At 34.7% G+C, this 18,911-nt stretch overlaps 1 long non-coding RNA gene across 1 annotated transcript; it reads right to left on the bottom strand.

The window, feature by feature from the left end:
- Positions 1 to 901: 901 nt before the first annotated feature.
- LOC137205039 (uncharacterized) lies at positions 902 to 3,847 on the bottom strand. Its single transcript, XR_010933969.1, has 3 exons — positions 3,760 to 3,847; positions 1,437 to 1,473; positions 902 to 990 (listed from the first exon to the last, which is right to left on the bottom strand). It is a non-coding gene; the product is annotated as an uncharacterized lncRNA (long non-coding RNA).
- Positions 3,848 to 18,911: the final 15,064 nt, after the last annotated feature.

Below are 18,911 nucleotides of genomic sequence, written 5' to 3'. Positions count from 1 at the left end.
TAAAGTCTACTGACAAAGTAAAATAAATAAATAAATATAGAATCAAGGCAAAAGTAAGCAGTAATTTAACAGATAAAATTCCTGGGAGAAGGTCTGCTGTATTGAGAATTGTTGTTAGAATTAAGTAAACCTTAGTTCAAATTTTGTCTCCAACATGCATTAGCTGTATTTAGAGACAGTTTACTTGAATTCTCTGAGCTTCAGTGTCTTCTGCTGTATAATGGAATTAACACTATCTGCCCTGATAGATGTTGTAAAATTAAATAAGGACTCAACAGCATCTGACACATAAATATGTACCCAACAAACTTTACACTTCATCCATGTATCTGACACTGAAATTAAGACATATATGAAGATAATGATACCTTTAATGGAAAAAATTAAACAATAAAGAGTGATTACTCTTTAGGTAAAATAGATCTTATCCAGCTGAGGCAGAAAATTTTTATCCCCAAACTGGATACCGACTAGTTGATTTCTAACCACAATTCTAAGATTTATTCTATTTTTAAGACAAAGCATATAATCTTCTTCCCCTAATTTTATCTCTTGATCAGTATTGACAAGTAAACATTCAAAGTTTTAAATTTACCAATACATTATAAATCACAACAAAAAAGAACAATGTTTTAATTTCTAGTTTTACATAATTTAAAAAGACTTAGCCCTGCTAAGAAAAGCAAATGGGAGCCCTAAATGTTTGGACGTCTTACTTTGAATATTCAGAACAAGCTCTTACAAAGGCTTGACCCTTTTCCCCTCCCTTGAAACAATCAACAAGAGCTGTAACTCCGTTTTGCCTCCCTTGCCTTTCTGCTGTGCATACCCGCCCTAGAGAAGTGAACATTAGATACAACATCTCGTCAAGAAAAGGCTGGAAACATATCATAGATAATTACCTTTCTCTTGGAGAGATGAAGTCTGCTCCTTCTTCTAGGTTGCATGGAAATATGACATTTGAGATTTTTATAAATAGAAGCAATAATTCTGAAACAAAGCAAAAATAAAGCATAATAAGAAGAAGCTGGTAGTGAGAAACAAAAAGGGAATTATTATTGTGATTATTTAGTAAACTGAATTTAGACTAGGAGTGACACTCAAGATACATCCATTACCAGAGTTTCCATTTGCTACATGCCATCCTAAGCAATAACATACTGCTATTCCATTGCTAATTTTAGCTTGAATAATATAAATTATTTCTTATGTTCAATTTTCTTATTTGATATGACAATTTAAAAGAAAAGTATACCTCTGAACTTAGTGTGAGAACTGGCATACAATATGCCTTGCCTATAGCAAGGGTCTATCTCAATCCTCCCCACTACCCCCGTGGTAATTGTAACGGTTATTGTTTAACCAGGTTTTGCATTTTGTTTCTTGTTTAAATCAATGCTGCTTAAAAAAAAAAGCAAAAAACTTGTTCAACTTACTTTGTACATTTTTAAAAACCAGTGCAAATTAGGGTTCCTGTTAAGAAAAGAAAATAATTTGAAAAATGCTGACATTACAAAATACATAAAATACCAGCTATAACTGATGTGATTATCTTTGGGTAGGTAATTTCAGAACTTTAGTGAATATTTTTATTTTAGCGTAAAAAGAAATGTCCACTTTTTACACAGGTATTGAATTCTAATACAAAACATTATTGAGATATTAATTTAAGTATTCTATAAATAATTTGAGTAATGATTGTATTTATTAGAAACATAATTTTGGAAAAAAGACTTCACTATTTTTAATATGTGAAGTGGAGAATAGTTCAATAACCTTGACTATAATCAAACTTCCTTGGTAAATAAGTAGAGCTTTATGGAAGGGGAAACTTTGCAAGCCCAAACACATTTATCCTGTGATGTTATAAACATGGTCCTAATAATGTTATTTTATTTAAAATCTCAATTTTCAAAAGATTACATGAACAAGAATGTCTTGTTCACATAAATGAACATTTAGGTTCAGCTTAAAAGTAGCATGCCTCCAGTTCAATTTTTTTTAGGAAATAAGCATTTATTACTTATCTTCTTTAGAAATGCAAAATCAATTAAAGAAGTGGCATATTCCTTTAACTTCAGCTCAAAACCAAGACTCTTTGTTTGGGGAAAAGTTCACAAAATCATAGCAGTTCACACTGCAAGCCACATTCAGTTATCGTAGGTTTTATAGATACTGTAAAATAGCTGTTTGAAAAAATACTGTTGAACTTCAGGTCTTCTAAAAGTCCCATGATCTTAAATTGCACCTTATATTTTATAACATTTAATAACATTTCTCCTTCTTTGAGCCCCAATGCTTAGAAAGCCATCTAAATGTGTTCAAGAAGAAAGTATTACATACTGTAGATTCACGGAAACATAAACAAAGGTCTTTAAAACTAATGCTTAAGAACAAGCAGTTTCATGAAAATAAATTTTTCTTATAACTGGAAGTCTGTTTACAGCTACATAAAATAGAATTATAAATTAATTTCTTTAAAACCTTTAATTAAATGAAAAATTGTTTACAACATTTTCTCTCTCTATAACACGAATGAACATGATATTTCAGGTTTGTTAAAAGAAAATTGGCATTTAAAATATTAATAACAGTTATGTTCGTAGCCAAATTAGGAGAATATTAAGTAGAGTAAATAAATTCCAAAGACTTCTCTCATATTTTCTTTAGCCATCTTTTCATTATCAAAATAATGATTATATTTTATATTAATACACATTTGTAATTAACGATTACACTAATACATATAGTTTATTGACTAATACTAGATACTGTTCATAGACTAAATACTAGATACTGTTCATAGACTAAGTCTAGATTCTGAGCATATCCTCCGAGGGAGCTCGCTCTAAATTTCAATACTTCTTTATTATAAGTAATAGAAGCAGTGTCTACTCCCCAAAGAGAACTCCAGAATGACATTTTTTCCTGACTGTAGCCGAGAGAACATGATCTTGACAGGTTTATTTGTATCTTGGAAGGGAGGTTTAAGGCTGATATTTTTAAGTTCTGGGATTCCCTTGCCAGTAGTTTAAGGCATATGTTTCAATGTGGGATTGAACTGGGGTTATTAGTCAGAGTTCTCAATATAATAGTTACAGATTGGAAGACACAGGGAGGAAGGGAGTGAATCTTGGTGTATAAACAGTTGTTTGATATACACGTGGGTTTGACCAGTTGAGTGATCTATTGTCTTGGGAAAGGGGTTGGTTGAACACTTTATTGTTTAGATAAATAGCTTTTTTCTGAGCTTACAGAAGAAACAATAAAGTTATATCTACTTTACAGTCTTATCTTTCTGAGTAACAATTCTCTGGGATAAATTTTTAAGTCTTGTGATGTAAGCTTAGACCTGAGAGTTAAATTCTGGGACCCCAGGGGTATTAATTCTCAGTACTTAGAAATGATAACAACCATCACTGGATACACACACCAGGAGCAGAACAAGAAAAGAGAAAAAGATTCTCTCATGTAAATGTAAAAACAATCTTATATTCTTATGCTATAAAAAAATATAACAAAGTCAGGATAGTTGCTAGGTAAGCACATCACACACAATCCCAGAAGCCTTCCACCTGGGGAAAAGTATAATATGAACCACTTGAGGAATTTCTGTCAAATATTTACCTCAAATTATTTTCTCTTTCTGAATTTTTGAAGAGAGGCATTTTAATGATGAACAATGACATTCATATTGGCCATTATATCTTTGGTCTTCACTTTGTTAAACTGTATATTAGATAAAACTGAAATACATACCTATAAACTCTAAGATATTTCCAAGTGTTCAAATGGATTCCAATGCAGGTGCTGAGCATTCATGTGACTGAAAGGTCACATGGGGTCTGCATCAAAAAATCAGCTGGGTATTAAAATTAGCCACAAGTTAGCTTGTTTTTAGAATCCATTGTCTACGCATAAGAAATATAGATTCATGAAATAAAATGGCATTTGGCCGCCTAATAATGTGTTTGAAATTATTTTCTTCAGAATACTCTTTACATTTAAGAAACAAGTTGCATGTGTGAATACTTCCTCTCCTTTCTGTCTTTCCTTCCCTCCTGTTTTCCTTCACTTCCTCCCTTCCCTTCATTTCTTAATTTCTTTCCCTTCCCTTCTGAGGAATAGTGATGTCTTCAGCTCTCACGAGCCACTGTACGAGGGCTGTGGAGAGATAGGAAGATGAATCCAAACTATGTATATAGACTTCTTATGGTCTTTTCAATAATTTACTTAGCTGTTTTACATTTTATTAAATATAGCACTGAAAGCAACATCTGTCATTGTCAGCTACTACCTTTAGGTGAGTTTTGTAACATCTCTCCAATGAGACCACATGCACTTCTTATGAAATATTGAAAATAGTTTGTTCTATCACTTCTCCTACTTCAGGAGCTCTTTGGAATTAGTTAAAACCTCTTCTTCTGTCCATCTATGTAAACTATCTATGCTTCTTGCCATGACAAGTTTCTTTTTGATAAGTAATACCATTTAAATGATAAGGTAAAATTCTCACCAGAACTTTCAGAAATAAGGCCAACCTAATTGTAAATATGTACTTTACGTTTCTTGAATAAAATGATAGTATTACGCCAGTGCTTTTCATTTGGGCTTTATTTTATTTATGGGTTGAGATAAAAATTTAATCAAAAATGAAAAGAGGGGCTTCCCTGGTGGCGCAGTGGTTGAGAGTCCGCCTGCCGATTCAGGGGACACGGGTTCGTGTCCCGGTCCGGGAAGATCCCACATGCCGCGGAGCGGCTAAGCCCGTGAGCCATGGCCGCTGAGCCTGCGCGTCCGGAGCCTGTGCTCTGCAACAGGAGAGGCCACAACAGTGAGAGGACCGCGTACCACAAAAAAAAAAGAAAAGAAAAGAAAAGAAAAGGCATATAGAACAGGCATAGGTAGAATGTGTAACTGATCTGACACCATTTGTCTAACTGTAACTTCGTATAGCATCTGTAATTCGATTGAAGCATCTTAATCATTGGTCTACTTCTCTTGTTTATTCTAGTGCTATTACTACTATTACCAAATTAGAAGTTAGTTCTTGTCACCTCGACTGGTGTTTGGTATTTACTTGGGGGAGGAGGGTTATAATAGTTCACTGACTATTAACTGCTAAAATGTATGATGCAAACAGAATAATAATCACATTCTCATCTATAAACGATGACCGAGAGTCCCATATTAATGTAAATTATTCTGGCAAATTCTACATGCCTTCATGAAAGGAAACACTTCACTGTGATCAACTAATGCTATTGGAGCGTCTCAAATACTCATTATTGTCTTCCCATCCTTTATAATAATCACAGTTAAATTATTTACATGTTATTTTTTTTCTTTCAGAAATGAGTGCATTAAAGACATTAAGTTTGCTCAAATAAATATCAATAAATTAGTCTTCCTATTTTTGCTCATACCTTTCAGTTCTTAGATAAGGCAATTGGTTCACCATCATCCTAGGCTGGTGCTAAAACTCAGTGTGGTGTCCCAATATATGACATATATCAACAGCACAGTGTCTGATACAACCAAATAAACTGGTACCTAAAATTGTTTAAAAGAGTAAACTTTTGAATAAAAACTGTGAGGCACACTGGAATCTATGGTCATGTCAGCTTGGACAAATCTCAATCCATTTTGGGTAAAAGTAAAATTAATGGCATAGTCCCATACTTTCCACTTCACAAATGTCAGGAAATATAAAGTAAGTGCTTCAGAAAAAGACACTTTATAAAACACAGACTATCATTATTTTTTAAATGATTAAAAATCATATTTTCAAAAATAGAGTAAATTTCTAAATATATATATGTATATAACTTCAAACATCTGTGGTCTACCTATATAATCAAGGAAAGTAATCAGGAAAAATGAATATTCTAAGAGTTCTAAGCAAATTACTCTCAAATATGCCACATTTAACAGTATGGAATGAAACACAGGTCAAGATTCAAGAACCATGGGGAAGCTTACATGTTTATCAGGTTATCATGAATGTTATAGAAAGATAATATCATTGAAAGAAGTGAGAATTAGAAATATGAACAGAATTCCCATTTCACTTTCTTAAATTTTACACTAGTCAGCTACATTTAAAAAGGAAAACTAGGATCCCATTTTTATCTACAAGGAGATAAAATTAAAATATTATAATATGCGAGTTTTAGAAGATTCAACCTTTGGAAAATAGCATACTAACCCTATAAATTTATTACAAAAATAATCGTATCAACTTGGGTAAATTGTAATCAATTTAATGCAATCAGTATATTTCAGATTGCATTCATGAGTGATACAGAAAGACAGTAAGATTAGAGCTTACACTCCCATCATATAAAAAGGGAATACACTTTCATATTGTTTCTATTTTCAAAGCAAATGTTCAACTCTAAAATCATAAATCAAATTTTTTCCCCCAACAGAAAAAGAAAGTCTGAAGTCTGTTCCCAAAAAATCAGTTTTGATAAACATTTCAACTTTAGAATATCTAAGTAAAACCAATTTCAGAGGAATGCTATGAAAATTTTCTTCCAAGATGCTTTATGACAAAGATACACTGTTCTTAGAGGCATTGATATTAGACACTAGTATAAGGCTTGAATCAGAATTAATAGTGTCCATTAAATTTTCCATAGCAGAAATTCAAAGTACTAAATACACCAGTGAGACTTGGATCATTAACCATTTAATTTTAAACCTTTTTTTTTTTTAAATATGGCCCTCAGACAATGTTCTACATCTCTTACAAATAAATACATGCTTTATTTGTAAGTTTGGGAATTTATAACACTGAGCAAAGAATTGTTATGCAGGAATCCATATGCATCCTTAAAAATGTATGTGTACTCTGACTTGCTGTAATAGAGTTACTCACTGTTTAATTAATATTAAGTCCTGTTCTTTATGATCAAGAGATTCCTCTTTCGTATTCATCCCTTAGAAGGCCCATAAACTACATCTCATGCTAATGAAGTTAAGGTTTTCCAGGAAGCCTAGAAGTATTCTTATGTCAATTCAAAGCCTTAATAAAATTAGTTTTCACAATAAATATATTTTTTCCACGTATAATATGGAAAATTGTGTAAATGCATATGTTAATTTCATGAACAACATGACATGATCTTTCAAACAAATGGATGTATGTTTTTATATCACATTTCTGGGGGTTTTAGGCAGTGTGTAAGAACAGCTAATGCTGGTAACTATGTGTCAGGCTCCAGGTATGATTCTATATAAATGCTTTACTTGCTGATCTCATGTAACCTTGCTTGCAGCTCTGTAGGAGAGAGGTCTCTTTACTGTCCTCATTTGTAAAATGAGGAACTAAGGCCCCTGGAGAACAGGAAAACTGGCAAAGGTTACAGAGCCATAATTGGCTGAACCAGGCTTTGAAGTGAGTTAGTTGAACTTGAGAACCTGTGCTCATAACCAGGACAGTGTATTTCTCGCTCTGTAAAATATTAAATGTTCCTTGGTCAACGCTAGAGTGCTTGAATTATCTAGAGTGCTTGAAAGAGGTTTTCAAAATAGCTCTCCATCTTGTCTGCATAAAGTGTGTAATGTATTTGATTTTCACTAGTACATAGAAGCCAGATTTGCTCTTGGCCTTGGCAGAATTGTGAAAGAAGAGAGGTGGGCATACCTCCGCTTCCTTTTCAGCTCCCCTCTTCTCAGGGTGTCCAGAAATTCTCCTAAAACCCCAGCTCTTTTTATGTTAATATACCCTTGCTCTTAGGCCACTGTTAACTAATCTTTCTGGATAAAACATTGAAAACTTTCCTGATATATTCTGTTCCATTTATTTAACGTTCAATCCAATTAAGCTGTTCCCAAAAAATCAGCCATTTTAGAAAGTAATAACTTTCTTCAAAATCCAGTTATCATTACTTTTCTTTTCGGCAAGGGGTTGAGATTAAAAAATAAAATAAACTTTATATGGTCCAGTCTCTGACTGACCTGCAGGGAATATAGAGTCCCAGAGGGCAAGGAGAGGAGTCCATATCACACTTCTCAAAATGAGGTCTAAATAGGCCCACGGGACAGCAGTGGGCTGGGCGTGAGCCAGTGTGGGCGCTAAAAGCCACAGGATAAATACCTTACTCCTTCCAGAAACATGGACTTTACTTGGTAGCAATCATTTTAAACATTATTTTTCATTTTAAAAAGTGATGTCACCACATCAGATGTGCTATTTACATGATTTTTAAAGAATAGAACAGAGCCTTGAGACAAATTTTATGATTTTACCTTCTGAAGGCTGCATTCCTAAATACCTCCTTTCTTTCCCCAGGATAAAGTCAGGATTTCCTGACCTCAGAGTCTTTAGGAGAACAGGTTGAAAATTACTTGATCAGAAACACATGAAAACTGAGAAATAAAGACATTTTCCAATTCATTGTACAATAATCTGTTTTTAAGTTAACTCTAATTGGACAAAATATACTCTGATACTGACAGACTGAAACATGCCTCTAAATTTAGTTAATATTATATTGAATTAGGTAGAAAGAGGGGAAATCTATCGTCAATATTGGCCTCTGTGCAAATGGTCACATTTAGTAAGAGCTGTGATATTTGAGAGATAAAAGAAAAACTAAAGATCACTTGGTCCAAGTTTACATCTTTCAAATAGGGATAAAAGTGAGGTGAGGGGCTTCCCTGGCGGTCCCGTGGTTGACTTCCCACTTCCACCACAGGGGGCACGGGTTCCATCCTTGGTTGGGGAACTAATATCCAACATGCCTCTAGGCACGGCCAAAATGTAAAAAAAAAAAAAAAAAAAGGGAGGTGAAATGACATGATTCAAGTTATGGTGCATACTATAGCTACTGGTTAACTCAGACCTAAAATCCAGGTCTGCTTCCCCTTTCATTCTCTTTTCTAATGTTTTATGAATTGAATTCTTGTAATCTAGTTAATTGAAAGTGCTATGCATCCAAAGCTGCATACCTTATTCCCTTTTTTTTTTTTTGATGGGCGGGGGGGGGGGGGCGGGGGCAATCTTTGGCCTCCAAACAGAAAATCAAGCAGCCAGGAAAAATAGCTACTGTGTGTTGACAACAGAGGGGTATCTATGTGGCCCCTCACTAATGCAAACAACTCTAGTGGATAGAGCAGGAATAAGAAGAGAATGGTTACCCTAGCATATGATAGTTATCAATCTTTAATGAGAGAAAATTGTGGAAGTGAAACTGAAACTGGGAGAATCAGAAGAAAGCTTCCTCCTCTGTCAATTCTTGATCTAGTTTTGCCCTGGGTTCAGCCTCTATCTATTAAAGCAGTGACTTAATCTGTATATACGTTAATTTGCTCATTGTAAAATAAAGCACATAGAGTAGATATTACACTTGAATTTCATCAAAAGCCCAAGAAGCAATGATTGTATGACAAACTATGTTACCTTCTACTTCTTAACATCTATAACGCTATGATCACAAATAGCTTCTTATTTCTCTAAACATTTTGATGTTTTAACACTTTCCTATTATTTAGGGATTTTAAAAAAGGACTGGACTGCACAATTATCTAACATACTCCAAAAAAATAAATATAAAACATGCCTAAAAAACATGGATGGAATCATCAGAACCTCACTGGCCACCTAATGGCCACTGCAAAAATGGAAACAGATGGTCTCAAAGAATCAGATATGTTCTCAGTGTTAACCACTCCTAAGAGGCCATGCTCCAAATAAAAGTTTGTCTAATAACAATTTGAGATATCATAATAAAAGAAGACATTTGAAAACCAAAGCACTCACTACCTAAAGTGAAACATCTGTAGTTGTGGAATTACAAGCGTGTTGAGAGCTGTCAGGAAAAATATTTGGGGATGGATATTTTTGCCAGTATCTTTTTCACACCATGTAAGTGATAACATTTTCTGCTTATGTATATGTGATGTTTTGGCCAAAGGTTACAGGTCCTACTTTATTTTTACAAAGTAGGACCTACTTTTATCATAAGCAACAAGAGCAGGCAAAACATAATTTTCTGATTGGAAAACTGTTCATCTTTGGTTGGAGAAGGATCAACATGTTGCCAGAGTCATCACTGTATCCTCTATGACCAGTTTAGCTAACATTTAATTTTGGGATGCTTTAGTTGTGACAGATACAGCCAGAAATACCAGTGTTCCCATGATTTATATTCATTCATCTAATAGCCTCCTTCTCAACCAGGTTTAATTCAAGACAACTAATCATTTAATTTATGAACCCACAACCAAATAATATGATTAATTAAATAAATACATACTGAGTTCCTGCACTGTTCTAGGTTCTGTGTATGCTTAGTACTAGAATACAATAACAAAGACATCAGTCCCTGTCTTCCTGTTGTTTCAAGACTGGCAATCACTCTGTTTTACCAGCTTGATCTCTTTCTACCCTAGTGACCTGGACAACATGAGTGGTGAGGCTTGTTCTCCTCATTTCTTCAAAGACTTAGAGTAGAAGCAGGCCTAAGAAAGAATACCACCTGTTCTTATTTGTTCCTCTGGTTTTTAATCGTTCCAGTATAAGAAGAAAGAGACCAAAAAAGAGACCTCCTCCCTTAAAACCCAAAGCAAAGATGGCCTACACCACCTCCTACCTTTATCTTGTCTTATTCTCCTAATGTTAGGGGGGGCATCCCAAGCAGGAAGTAACTCTATTCCCATGCTGCCCCTTTATCCTCATGAGCTGGAAACCAGTAGAGGAAAAGAAGTGACCATAAGGAAGAATAGTTTCTATATCTTACATTTGTCCTGTCATATTCTATATATTGCGTTTGCCAAAGGGTTTGTTCATTTTTCTCCATAAGATGTCTCTAGTAGTGCTTGGTTGTCTTTAACTTCATTCAAAACAATTTTGTTAGATTGTATTGTGACAGCTATCATACCAGTGTGCATTTAAAAAAAACTTATCAAAATTGATGAATTTTTGTGTAGCCATTTTAATATTGAAGATGGAAGAAAAAAAGCAACATTTTCAGCATATTATGCTTCATTATTTTAAGAAAGGTAAAAAAGCAACTGAAACAAAAAAAAAAGATTTGTGCAGTGTACGGAGAAGGTGTTGTGACTGATCGAATGTGTCAAAACTGGTTTGCGAAGTTTTGTGCTCGAGATTTCTTGCTGGACGATGCTCCACAGTCGGGTAGACCAGCTGAAGTTGATAGCGATCAAATGGAGACATTAATTGAGAATAATCAACATTATACCACACGGGAGGTAGCCGACATACTCAAAATATCCAAATCAAGCATTGGAAATCATTTGCACCAGCTTGGTTATGTTCATCGCTTTGATGTTGGGTTCCACATAAGTTAAGCAAAAAAAAAAACCTTCTTGACTGTATTTCTGCATGCGATTCTCTACTGAAACATAACAAAAATGTTGCATTTTTAAAACAAATTGTGATGGGAAATGAAAAGTGGATACTGTACAATAATGTGGGATGGAAGAGATCGTGGGGCAAGCGAAATGAACTACAGCCAACCACAGCAAAGGCTGGTCTTCATCCAAAGAAGGTGATGTTGTATATATGGTGGGATTGGAAGGGAGTCCTCTATTATGAGCTCCTTCTGGAAACCCAAATGATTAATTCCGATAAGTACTGCTCCTAATTAAACCAGCTGAAAGCAGCACTCAACGAAAAGTGTCTGTAATTAGTCAACAGAAAACGTATAATCTTGCATCAGGATAACACAAGACCACATGTTTCTTTGATGACGAGGCAAAAACTGTTACAGCTTGGCTGGGAAGTTCTGATTCGTCCGCCATATTCACCAGACATGCACCTTCAGATTTCCATTCATTTCGGTCTTTACAAAATTCTCTTAATGGGAAAAATTTCAATTCCCTGGAAGACTGTAAAAGGCACCCGGAACAGTTCTTTGCTCAAAAAGATAAAAAGTTTTGGGAAGATGGAATTATGAAGTTGCTGGAAAAATGGCAGAAGGTAGTGGAACAAAATGGTGAATACGTTGCTCAATAAAGTTCTTGGTGAAAATGAAAAATGTGTCTTTTATTTTTACTTAAAAACCGAAGAACTTCTTGGCCAACCCAATAATTTTTTGTTTCTTCCACCAAACTTTGCCCACTATGGTGAATTTCTTTCATTTGCTCCTGGTGCATGTCATGTCCCAGCAGAGAAGGAGAGAGGAAAGTGGAAGAAGGAAGAAGTGCAGGAGAAGCAGTGACCAGTCAGAGAACCCTGGAGCCTCCCTCCAGGCTCAAGGCTAGTCCATGTGGACCACAGCATGTAGCATGCTCTGGAGGTAGCCTGAAAAACCATGGAGCTAGCTTAAGGAAAGACTCCAGGAAAGCAATGAAGATGATTTTTTTCCCATTGTATTCTAGACAGCATATTATTCACGCTGTTGCTGGTGCCAAAGGATAAATTATGCTGTCTGAATATTCTCGACAGAACAGAAGCGATAATAGCAAACTGAGTTATACAACATTCTGAACAAAATTCAATAAGGCATGTAATAGACCAAATCAACTCCAAAGTTAAGCTTAAGAAAAACGCCTCTGCTCTCAGTTGTGTGTTTGCATGGTATAACTTATTTTCTTTTCTGGAATAAAGTCAATGTGAGAGCAGCTACGACATCACTAATCGCCTACATCACAGTAAGCTCCATCACACAGACAATTTGTATTGAGTAATAGGGTTTAAGGAGGGATTCAGATAAACTATGGCAGGAAACGTGTTTGGCTGATAAATTCATCATGATCGCTGTCTTCTTAATATTTGTTGAACAAAGGAATAGTTATACTGTTGAGATACTTTGTCAACTACATAGTGTACAGCTATGGATCCGTAGTCATTTAGAGAAATAAATAAGGTTCTCCCATTGAGATTCTCAGTTTTCTTCACTTTAAAGCAAAATATGGCTAATAGGAAAATTGATCATCAAGATACTCTCATTAATTCTAAGTTGTCTACATTTTTTATTATTACTTGAATTTGCATTCTAGTTGTTACATTATAAAGAGGGTTTGTTATGCTTATGTGTGTTTTGTGTTTATGAAAATGATGCTAAACCCTCATTGAAATAAGATCTTCTATTCATTTTACACATAGGCAGTGTTCAGTGCTTCATATTCATGCCAGCCTCAAAATTTTTAATAAAAAGAAATAATAGAAATAAAAAAGATAAAATAGAAATAAAAATAAATAAGAAATAAAAAAGAAATAATAGAAAAAAGAAATAACATAAAAACCTGAAACAGTGAAAAGCCATACTTCATGGGCATCAACTTCTGATGCTTTGAAGCTGCTTTCCTCTCTAATAGGATCACATTGATAGGATGCAGCAGCTGCTTTTGGGAGCAGGTTATAAAAACTCGGAGAACCGTTAGGAGTTAGAAGAAAAGAAACAATAAGGAGAGAGAAGTTGTTTAGTGAATTCTTTTTCAGTGCACATTTCACTGTCTGTTCTTCAAGTAGGTTTTTGCTTAGGAAAATAGAATAACCCTATAGGATTTCATGGAGAGCAATTACCTGAGGTCTACGCAGGAAGCACAGGTTTAGAACAGCTCACAGTGACTCATAAAAAAGGTGCTCCACTTTCAGGCATGATGTGATTTGATACTAGAAAGTGGTGGAAATTTTGAAAAAAGATATAGTTGGAAGAATCTCTGAGAGGGGAAGAGTAGGATGAATAATAAACAGCAAAGGAAATGGTAACTTCATGTATCAAACTCAACTGCACATTTGAATGTTCACTTGGACCAGCACCTCAGATGCACCATATCCCTAAAATGAATATATTATCTCCCCTGAAAAACTGCTTCCTCTCATAAATGACTTATCTCACTAAACGAAACCCACTATCTTCCCTGTTGCCTAGCCCAGAAACTTAGAGGTTATCCTCAGCCACACACTCTTACCCGCTACATCCAAGCAATCACCAAATCTTTTTTTTTTTTTTTTTTTGCGGTACGCAGGCCTCTCACTGTTGTGGCCTCTCCCGTTGCGGAGCACAGGCTCCGGACGCGCAGGCTCAGCGGCCATGGCTCACGGGCCCAGCCGCCGCGCGGCATGTGGGATCTTCCCAGACCGGGGCTCGAACCCGTGTCCCCTACATCGGCAGGCGGACTCTCAACCACTGCGCCACCAGGGAAGCCCTACCAAATCTTATAGGAAACAAAACATTGCCGTAGTCGTTAGATTCTGCCCAGTTGCCTCTCTTCCTACCACCTTGATCTAAGTAAAACCATGACCTCTCTTCCAGATTCTTGCAATAATGACCTAACTAGTTTCCCTTTCTCTGTTCTTGTTCCCTTCCACTAATCCATTCTCCACATTAAAGCCAGGGTGATCTTTTTGAAATGCAAATTTGATCCTGTCCGTGACCTGCTTAAAACCCAATATTTTTGAATAAAATAAAATCTTCCTATTAGGTTCTTCTTAAGGCCACACCTTCTTCCCTAGATACATCTTTCAGCACTCCCACACTTAATCCTATACTCCATCCACACTGCAAGGCTTCCAGTGCAGTCTTTTAATGTACTGTGGGCTTTATTTCACTGCTGACAATTGACAGGATTCAATCTGTATCTCTGATTTAACAGTTTGTCATTTAAAATATTTTTTATATCCTGTCAGAACCTGTTTGATTGGGTGGAAGAACCCTGATGTAGGCATGGTGAAAAAAATTCTTTTCTATCATAAAGTCCATGCTACTTTGCATAAACTTCACATGTAATTTACATGTGAGTCGGTAGCCTCTTTGGACCAGTGACACTGTGGGATTATTAAATTCAAAGAATTACAGAGTATGAATCAAAAATAAATGTAATTCCCATCTTTGCTCTCTTCTCTCAGAGGACACTGACAGGAGACTCAATAGACGAACACTAATTCTATCGATTTTCTCTCTTCCATCACCAAAAACCTACAATCACGTTTAGTATTCTCTTGCCTCCAGAGACCCACTCACTTTAAGCTCTGCACTGTGTCAGTAAACCTGGCCTCTCTGGGCTTGTTTTAGTTTCACTTGCCTCACCCATTATCCTGATTCTCTAAAAATGCATTCTCCAGGATTTGATGGAGCAAATGTGTAATGGAAGTAGGGAAATTGTGAAGACGCATACATTAAGGGCTTTTCTCCATTGCACATTCATAGTTTTGCCTCTGATACACAACATCTCAGTGGCACAATCGCAGTGATTCCCATGAGGTTGCATCAAGAGGCAGTCTAAAATTACAATGGAACACAGAGGGAACTGATTGAAATTCCAGCTTGCTAAAAAACATGGATAACAAAATGGAAGAAGGAGTTGACAAATAAAAAAGAATGGCACCCAGTTGAAAAGAGATTATAAATGAGATTCAAGCTCTGAATGAGCAGAGTCCTGCCTTAATGCTAAGGGGAACACAAAGCACTTTTTATTACAAAACTTTTTTTCCCCTTCCCTCAGCTTAAAAATGTGCTTGACTATTGCATTGTAGCAGATATGATAGATAGACTAACTAAATATCCATTTCAGCATCCTTCTTGTATGTCTTCCTGTGCTGTGTAAGCTGGGAAACTGAAATCTACATTCCCTAGATGTCCTTGCAGCTAAGTTTCAGGATGTGATTTAGGTTCTGCCAATCAGACACTTTCACTGAAGCTTGAAAGTGGAAGAGAAAATAAGTATACATTTTATAGTATTAATTTTTAGAGCCTAGTCTGGGCTTCATTTTATGTTCCCAGTCTCAGTTATACTTCTTCATTTGTTCCCATTCTTATTTATACTATTTATTTATTTATTTATTTTTATACCATCTTAAGAACTTTCTAGAGAAACCAATATTGAGCCTATACTTATGTAGAATTTTGAACATCTTTTTGTTCAATGACATTAAAATGCTATCTCATAGATTACAAAGATTTGTAAAATCTTGGCTAATCTAAGGCCTAAAAAAGTATCTTGTTCTAATCTATAACCATCTAGCTCTTGGAGATGTTTAATATTTTTATATGTTTTTAGCTATTTATAAACCTTCATTGGAAAATTGCAATTCCTATCCTTTGCTCATTTATCTATTAGAAAATTATGTTTATATTTTGAAAGCATATTAGCATTATTTGGAGGACATTATCTATTGCTTTGTTTACTACATATATCTACCCAACTTATTTTTCCATTTTTAATAGTGTCTGTTTTTTAAACTAGTATTCAAAGGAGTTTGTAACCAGGGAAATAGGGAAGGCATATCATTAAACACTACAATGAAAAGACATAAAGCAAAACAGCTCAACACTTTATACGACATTTATAATGTTTCTTCATTGAAAGATGGAATGAACATTGAAAAGGGTACAAGCCTAAAACAGATGAGAAAGAAAACTTAAAACACGCATCTAGTAATTTCAAATGAATACAAATTTCCTGAATCAGGTATTACAACTGTTATTAGTATATGCTTTCAGTACTGTGAAGGAAAAGAGAAACAACAGAAGACTAAAAATGAGAAAATACTGCTCCCAATCCCAAGAAGGAGAAAATGGTAGTATGTGAAAAACTATACAGTGAGTTTGATATGTCCTAGAACAATCTTAACTTTGAAAACTAAATAGATGATTTGTGAATATTTAAAGTAGAGTGACCTATAAGAACCATGACAGTTCTAAATTAGCATATTTCTCTTCCACTCAGATAACAAACTAGCAGATAAGGAAATTCCACCTTGTTGGGTTTTGACTGAATATTTGGCACGTCTCTCATAGGTCATTGCTGTCAGGAAGAATAAGTACAGACTGCTGTGAAAATTTGTAGTTGTCTGAACAATATTTCCCTTTAGAACTTTGATCATTTAGTTGAGAGAACGTTCTTAAAGCAGTGATCATCAAACTTTTTTGTTTGGAACAGAGAAAGGAATATAAAAAACAATTTGGAGTATTCATCTATATTTATTCACATATAAATTATTCATATATTTCAATGCTAAAATTATGTTGTGTATAAAACCTATACAATGGTGAAATTGACAAGAATGATATAAAGACTGAGCAAATTAACATTTGATTCATGAACGAACATGCAAAAATTGCATTAACCAAAATATATATTATTAATAATATTCTGAATGCTTCCTTTTTAAATGTCTTATTTGTGATGCTTTCACTTAACTATTAATATCCCAAGGCACAACATACATTTATTGCTGTGTTTTAGGATATAAAACTGTATTTGAAATAATCTCAGTAATTACAAAATTGGGGGCTAACTTCTTGTCCAAGCTGCTAAGAGTCTCATGATGTGTGCAATGTGCCTGATTATAAGGTTATAGTAAAAGACGAGTATCGGCTCTGCCTTTTCTTCTTCTTTGCTTACCTTTGCAAAATAATACATTTTTCCATTTGGAGTATTTTAGCAGAAATCTTTTAAGCTACTTGTATATTTAAATAACAAAGAAATCCACTTACAACACACAAACTGCAGTATGTGGCAATATACTAAATATGAATCAACTTTTTAGGCTGTCATCACCAAAACCTCTATGTTAGGTTATGTCTCATTCTTTCTGACATCAAAATTTAGTTGGATTGTGAGTCAATTAATATTATAACTATTTGTAAAAATTAATATTGTCTAATTGTTTAGATAAAAAATATATAAGTAAAAGTCATTTAATATTATCTTCTCCATCCCAGTGGCTCAAATCATCTTGTAAAATCCTTGGGATGAGAGTGCCTCACTTTACAGACCATCATTTTTTATATTAATGGCTTAGCTAAAGACATATGAAGCATGATTATTAAATTCTCAGATGACACCAAATAGGAGGAACGATTAACATGCTAGATGAGGCCTTAATTAAATCCAAGCACAATCTCTCTCAAGAATGCGAATGGAAATGGGAGGGTACGGTTCAAATTTGCCAGTGACTGGTAGTTCAATCTTCATGGCATGGCATATGGCTAAAGAGAAGATAAATCTCAGAAAGAGATTCGTCTGGGATGTTAGATGACAGGTCAAATAGGTAAATACCTAGAATGATAGACATTTTTATTGATATTGAGATACCGAGCACCTAGGAGGAGGATACTACTGTAATGTGTGTTTAAAGAGATCTCGTTTGTTTCACTCTACAAATAGGAGCCATTCACATTGGTTTTGTACATCTAAGCAGATTTACGTATGATTATTATGAGCCTTATGATGCAATCAAGTTGCTTTGAGATCTATCAGGTTTTACCTCCATACATGAGCCTCCTTTCTCTAAGTATAACTTTTCTTGATTTTTTTCTGAAGACCTACATAGTAATTAAAAGACCTGAAGTTGTTTATGCTGAAAAATAAGTGTGGGAAAATACAAAATAGTCTTAAACTATATGAAAGACTGTTGAGCAGAAAAGAGATTATGCATAAGTTGGAAATTTCCAGAGGGTAGAAATAAAATCAATGAGTGGAAATTATTCTTTAAGGAAACATAAGAAAAAAATGTTTTTATAACGTTTATGGAGCTAGCCTCTAAAATAGTGCTCTGTCCTGTAAGGTGAGATTAAGTGTTTATGCAGAAAGAATGGCCACTCAGTTATAGCATTTATATGATGATTTGCTCCACGGTGTGTGGAATGAATTTACTCATCTTTAAGAAATTTTCTTGCTATAAGATTCTGTGATTCTACAAACCAATTTATACTTATGAACAGTTTTATTTAGTCTTTGTTTGGTCTTCTGGCAGTTCTCTTTGACTTGTAGGTTTAAAAGATAACAGAAAAAGAATTTTCAAGTTCTATTACCATATTCACTAATTAAATCTTTTATTTAATACCATGTGAACAATTTAAAGCAAAAATTTTATTTTGCTGGTTCAAATACTACATTCTCCTTGCCAACTGAATAAACCCACAAGAATCTATTTATCTTTTTTTTGGGGGGGGGAGGGATGTTCAAGTGATAAAACATAAGTGAAATAA

The sequence above is a fragment of the Pseudorca crassidens genome, chromosome 13 (genome assembly GCF_039906515.1).
Source record: "Pseudorca crassidens isolate mPseCra1 chromosome 13, mPseCra1.hap1, whole genome shotgun sequence".
NCBI classification, from domain to species: Eukaryota; Metazoa; Chordata; class Mammalia; order Artiodactyla; family Delphinidae; genus Pseudorca; species Pseudorca crassidens.
Note: the sequence above shows the minus strand (reverse complement) of the source record. Positions and strands in the feature narration are given on the sequence as shown.